The sequence below is a fragment of the Fundulus heteroclitus genome, unplaced genomic scaffold, assembly GCF_011125445.2.
Source record: "Fundulus heteroclitus isolate FHET01 unplaced genomic scaffold, MU-UCD_Fhet_4.1 scaffold_317, whole genome shotgun sequence".
In the NCBI taxonomy this organism is placed as follows: Eukaryota; Metazoa; Chordata; class Actinopteri; order Cyprinodontiformes; family Fundulidae; genus Fundulus; species Fundulus heteroclitus.
The window spans coordinates 14,679-22,017 of NW_023396727.1; positions in this window are offsets into that span (position 1 = coordinate 14,679).

Consider the following 7,339-nt stretch of genomic DNA (forward strand, 5'->3'; position numbering starts at 1 on the left):
AGAAAAAATAACAAAACACTTCCATTGACATTTTAATAAGATGAAAGCTATGCATCACCTTCTTTGTGAGAACAGAATAAACAAATACCGCAGATGATTAGCTGAAGGAAATTGCTACTATGGACTTGTGTCTTTGGGAGTGTTGTGGTAGTTTTTACTCTGATTCGGTATGAACAGGATCTCTCCAGTCTCCAAGTTATCGAAACAAAGGTGGGTATTATGTATAAGATTCAGAAAGCTTTTATGTTGGATGAAAGCTGTGGCAAACCAGTAGGAAGGTAGCTGGATAAAAGTGCAGGTCTAGAGACAGCTACTGTTGGAAGGATCATGCTGTGAGTAACTAAAAGCTTATCTGAGAGACCAGAAAAAAAAGATAGATTAAATAAGTCAGCAGTTTGTAGCCATCTAGTCTCAATCAACTGTTTGTATAAGTTCTTTGCTGGCAGAACAAAGTACAAAAAAATAACCTGTAGAGAATTAGCAGGTAATTTTGCAAGGTAAAAAGCTAATAAGATTTAACCATGTTGTAGAAAGTCACAGTTCTGAATTTAATGATAACAAATCATTAAATAATAGGCAACAATATTCTTTTTTATGTTATTTATGTGAATAAATAACACATATTTGAATTACTAAAACATGTGTATATATATGGGGGTGCTTTGCTGGTGACACTGTTGGGTATTGAAGGCATACTGAACCAGCATGGCTACCACAGCATCTTGCAGTGGCATGCTATTCCATCCGGTTTGCATTTAGTTGGACCATCATTTATTTTTCAACAGGATAATGATCCCAAACACACCTCCAGGCTATTTGACCAAGGAGGAGAGTGATAGGGTGCTGTGCCGGATGACCTGACCTCCACAATGACCACACCTGAACCCAATTGAGATGGTTTGGTGTGAGCTGGACCGCAGAGTGAAGGCAAAAGGGCCAACAAGTGCTAAGCATCTCTGGGATACTCCTTCAAGACTGTTGGAAGAACATTTCAGGTGACTACCTCTTGAAGCTTATCAAGAGAATGCCAAGAGTGTGCGAAGCAGTAATCAAAGCAAAGCTACTTTGAAGAACCTAGAATGTAAGACATATTTTCAGTTATTTTACACTTTTTAGTTAAGTATATAATTACACATGTGTTAATTCATCGTTTTTGATGCTATGTAGATTCAGTGTGAATCTACAATTTTCATAGTCATGAAAATAAAGAAAACTCTTTGACTGAGAAGGTGTGTCCAAACTTTTGGTCTGTACTATATATATATATATATATATATATATATATATATATATATATAGATAGATAGATAGATAGATAGATAGATAGATAGATAGATAGATGATATGTGGGCAAAACCTTGAGGGATTTTATGAGCAAAAAAAAAAATGACAGAAGACAACAACAAGTGAAACAGATAGAATCACAGGTGAATGATGACCCTCTGGAGCCAGGTAAGAAGCAATGCAGCTTATACTAACAGCAGAGGTGGGGAATCCGGCTTCAGGAAAATAACAACCCTGCCTGGTCTTCCTTGATCCAGTTTACTTAACCATGTGGTTTTATTCCCTGTCCCTGCTGTGGAGCTGTAAATGCAAATGGTTGAAACTGATCTCTGGATCAGCTTTTTACTTTCTGAACTTGGATTCCCCACCTCTGCTAACAGTGCTTAACATAAAATGACCAAATTTCTCAAATGAAAATAGGGACATTGGGGAGATCGTGGCCAAGTGGTTAGGGCAGGTTAGAGCAGCGCGCTTGCCCCATTCCCAGGTGGGGAATTCAGTCAGCCCCAACATTGCTGGGGGCGGGCATGGGGGATTGGTGGTGCGATTTGCTAATTGTGATGTTACCCAGTTTTTTTTCTAACACAATCCTTTCCAAAATCTTTGTTAGAACTTTGAAGATGAACTGAGCTGCTTTTTATATCAGATTGAAGAAAGATACTATACATCCTACACATTGGTTTATCTCACTTTACAAGAAGGAAACCATTTACGTAAAGCGAAACAAAAATTTAAACAGAGGTGGAGGGCTAAAGTTTCAACTTTCAAAAACGTACAATACAGCAATAGGTTTGATTCCTGCCAAGTTTCACCCCAATTCACACTTCCATGCATGTGACCACGACATTTTTCTTGTGAGCCAGGCAAATGATGAGACCTAACGACTCCCCATTGTGATGGGCTATCAGTTCCAGGTGAATCTAAGCTCTAATGAGGCCTTTCCGGCAGGTCTATAAAGCTTGGAACCCCACACTACTTTGAACTGAGAAAGCTTCTTGGATGGGAAGCAAAATGTCTTCAGCTTCAGAATATAAGTCCAGTTGTTTTTTTTATTTGTTTCTTTAAGGTGGGAGATGGGATACCAGGGCATATGGGACTGGCATTCTCTTCTGTAAAGCAGCCACGCCTCTACCAGGGTCAAGTCAAGCATGTGAAACACAATGCGGTGGTACCATTTCTTGGACAGGATCTTGGTGCAATAGAATGTGATTAAAGAATCCAAAAGATCCACTCCCCCATGCTCTTGTTGTAGACTGCCACTACATTGGGGTGCGAGACACTGACCACCTCTTTCCTTTTTTGGTCCTAATCCTAACCCCTAATCCTAAAAATAACCTACAAAATACCTTAAACCACAACATATTTAAATATGTATTATTTTTCCACCTTTAAAATATAAAATATAAACCAATGATATAAACATAGTCTCACTGTAGTTTCATGCTATGCAAGTCAGTGGGCCTGCATTAGGTTGAATGTACCAGGACGTTTCCATATTTGTATACAGTTGCCATATGGCAACAAATGTATTTTAGCATATTACAAAAAAAATGTCCATCTTGAAACTGAATTTATGTTAAAAAAACAGAGTTTACATACCTCAGATAGTTATTTTTATTTTTTTTATTTGATGAAAAATTCCCAAAATTCAGAATAAATGCAGTCTTCTGGACCCCAGATTGATGATGTTCACATGGCAATCTCCATAAGCAAAAAGAACTGGCAAACAGGATATCCTGGTCATGTGACCTAATACATTCTATTTCCATCAAAGTAAAAGCCTGCTTTTTACAACAAACTGATGATCACAGCTTTTTTAGAAAATTGAGATAACGTAATTGTTGCCATATGGCTATATTATGCAGAGGTCTGTGCCGCCTTACATCCCGGATGTGCCACATCCCTGTGAGGACCGTTCTAGACCAATCTCTCAAAAGAGAGAGCGCCAAAAAGTAAAGGAAACCATCCATCTTTTCTAGATCTAGAAAATTGACACTGTAGCCTGGGCAGAGGTTAATTAGAAGTGGGTTTAGAGGTGATATTTTACTCCAGGAGGAACTTGCTAAAATATCATGTTCAATGTTTCGATTGTGTAACTGATAAGCTGTTTGGTTACTGTGTAGCGGTCACGCTGAGGACTGAGTTTTGTCGATTTTCCTCTCTCTCTCTCTCTCTCTCTCTCTCTCTCTCTCTCTCTCTCTCTCTCTCTCTCTCTCTCTCTCTCTCTGTTTGAAGTTAACCGCTGTTAGCCGGTTAGCTCATTGTTCGGACTCAGTCTGCCCCTTAATCCTTCCCCCATGGCCTGTTGAAGCTAGCTGTTGTTAGCTGGTTAGCTTGTTGTCCTCACCTGACCCTCTCACCTAGTGTGTTCAAGTAGCATTATTAAACAGAATAATTGCTGTAACAGGCGATTATTGGTTTAATAAATTTTAACAAGATAATATCTAGTTATATGTGGTTCTTTTTATGAGCGATTAACTTGTTTCTAAGAAATACAGAATCATAATCTTTCTGAGTTAACAACACAAATATATTTAGAGGCATTTTCCTTTTCTTATGGTTAATGATTAGTGATTAATAATTCCAAATGTAATTATAAATTAAAGTTATTAACATTTACTGGTGGTTAATGCAACTCAGTTTCATAACTGGTTTAAACACCCACTTTTAATGGTAAACAAGGTTGATAATTGTTAATTAATAGGCCTAGTCGTTAGTGATAATCATTGAAGTAGCCCTTAATCACAACCATTTGATTTTTTTTGTTATTGCTTACCTTTGAACAGAATAACACATTATTAAATATAATAATCAATTATAATTATTAACAATAATCATAATCACAGGTAAAATTGCATAACGACATATAACATAGCCAATATAAAAACATAAAGCTTTCTGAGAGATTTCCAGAGCATGAATAACACTGTGGACACAAACATTGTATTTGTGTGAGTGGTGGTGGGGTGTCCCGGGCCCTGGCAAAGCTAACAACTGGCCTGATTTATTTCATGTTATCACAAAACCAATAAAGCAGAAACAATAATGTATGTACAGCAAAAGAGCAACAAAAAACCCCAAAATCTTTTAAAGAATATTTTTGTTGATCTTGATTTACTGATGTACTGCCAGTTTAATTATCTGTCATAAAATTAAACATCTATTAAATGTGAAAATGTCATTTTGCCTCTGTGTCAGAAAAGAAATAACCTATTTTTAGATTGCATTTCATACCATAATACATCACACTGAAATGTACAGTTAAAAAAATTAATCTGGTGTGGCCTTTTTGACATGCGGTTAATACACAGAAGCAAATAGACATGGATTCTGTTGCTAAGAAACTATGATTAAATTCATTCAGCCAGCAGTGCACTAACAACCTGATCAGCCTGTAGAACCTGATGAAAGAGGTGCAGAATGGCTCGGCCACGTTCAGTTCAACAAGTAACTGCATGGTATATTTGTTTACTTACATGGGGGGTAAAGATTCCCACATGCACGTGAGAAATGGTCCTGCCCTTGTTTTATGTGCGCCACATGTGTCCAATAATACAACTACACCAAAGAGTTGGAATAATTGCTACATGCGAACAAGAGCACAGGTGTTCTTGTTGTGAGTGTATGTGAGTAATTTCTTCACTAAATGCAGCAGCCTCCATGTTTGGTCTACTTCTAATTATTGACTGAGAGCTTTCCAAGATGCTATGCCAACAACTGGCATAACAAGGTCTTGATTTTGAAGTGTCCCTAGCTTATTTGTGCTTGTCTGAGAGCACCACACAACAGAGAAATAAGAAAAGCAATAGATTGATGTGGATAAGCAAAAAATGAATAAAAGTAAAAAAATAAACAGTGTCCAAAAAATGAGGTGGCTGTAAATTAAGCAGCTTCACATTGCATTTGAGGAACGGTTTTGTTGCAGTCTTTCACTCTGCTAGATACACATTGTTTTTTCCTTTCTAAAACTGCATTAATTTATAATTGATCTGTACATTTTTAATGGCTTGAATTAAAAAATTAATGTTTTCATGTAATTTAAAGATAAAGTCAACAAGTTAGACCAAAGTCTTGATGTATCTCAATAAGTGATGCATCTTGACGCATCTTTTTTTTTAAGTTAGACCAATACTAACCTCCGTGGATCCGGCATCCACATCTGTGGACATCACATTTCAGGTTGTCTAGACCACAATAAGTTTGCAATTTAGGGCCAATTGAAATTAGCAGTTTAGAAGATCTGCAATACAAAATATTTGGAAAGTTTTTACTTTGTTATGGACATAGAGTCCCCTCCAATTATTGGCAGCAATTCAAAGAGCCATATTGTTCAAGGTGGCACAATTGTTTTTTTCTTTTTTTGCACTCAGCAAAAATGCTGCAGTGTTCAGGCACTTGAATATCAGTACTCATTTGTGATTTTATTGTGACTGAATCCCCATGGGGGCTGCACAGTAGGGCCGTGGGTAGCACTGTTGCCGTGGAGCAAGAAGGTCCTGGATTCAAGTCCTGCACTTGTCTTTCTGCATGGAGTTTGCATGTTCTCCCTGTGCGTGCTTGGGTTCTCTCCGGGTACTCCGGCTTCCTCCCACAGTCCAAAAATCATGACTGTTAGATTAATCGGCCTCTTTAAATTCTCATTAGGTGTGACTGTGTGCGAGAATGGTTGTTTGTCTCTGTGTTGCCCTGTAATAGACTGGCGATCTGTCCTGCCTCTCGCCCATTGACAACTGGAGATAGGCACCAGACCCCCTCGCGACCCCACAAGGAATAGACGTTAGAAAATGGATGGATGGATGGATGGATGAATCCACATGTGTGCATACTTTAATCAGAAACTATATCATGTAAAAAGATAATTCTTTGTTTGTTTTCTTGCTTATTTTTTTTAAATAAGCAACTGTTTAACTGTAGCAACTCTCTAATATCAAAACAGACCCAAAAACATAGTGTAATGCCAAAAGCAGAGAACCCAATAATTATGTCAGACAACAGGAGTGGTTTTTGATGTTTTTATTAAAAGTTACTGTTCTGGTGTGAAATGGGAAACAACCGGGGGCACTCTCAGGAACCACTGTAAGGGAGAGAGACAGATTAGTGGCTGTGAACGACATCAATTAAGTGAAGTGAGGACTACAACAAAGCCACTATCCTTCTAAGAGGCCAGGAACTTGCACTAGATTCGACAAACAGGACCTGGGGCTTCATGTGAGTCCTGGAAATGACGCTAGTGAAGTCAGAGGCAGGAATCAAAGTGGTGTCTCATAAGCATAGTGTACAGGGCTGAAGCAGATGAGGAATACAGAATCCAGGCGCGGGTCCTACACAAAAGGCTGAACTAGGCAGGGGTAAATGATGGGCTAGGCAGGGCGCTTGGTAAAGGGTCAGTATACAGAACATCAGAAGCCAGTGGAGAGTACGACAGGGGATAGGCAGAGACAGGGAAATCCCAAGACAAAAAACAGTAATAGACATGGAAGATAATCAGGGTAAGCTTGGCGGTCTACTCACACAAAAGGGTTTCAAGAATCTGGCAGTGTGGGAGACCAGTATATAAGGGCAGAAAAGCAGCTGGGAGTAGTGAAGGTGATTAGGTGCAGTACAGGTGTCGCTGCTTCTGCTAGTTAGTGGAAAAAAGCAGAGCGGAAAAGAAGAAGGTTCTGATGACTTTCGGTCATCAGAACCTTACAACACCGGGCCGAGCATGTCCCAACTAAAACAGAAGGGAAGCACAAGGAACAGAAACACATGAAAGATGCCCTCCAAACCTGTGGGTACCCTAACTGGGCCTTTGTCAAATCAGCAAGAAAATCCAAAAGAACCGCTGCAGAACATAATGGTGAGCAGAATAAACGAAAAAAGATCGTCATCCCATATGTTGCTGGAGTCTCTGAAAAACTCAAGAGGATTTTCTCCAAACACAAAATCCCAGTACATTTCAAACCAAACAGGACCCTCAGACAGAGGCTGGTGCATCCCAAGGACAAAACCCCCAAACCTAAGATGAGTGGAGTGGTGTATGCAGTTCAGTGCAGTGAGGAATGTTCTGATCTTT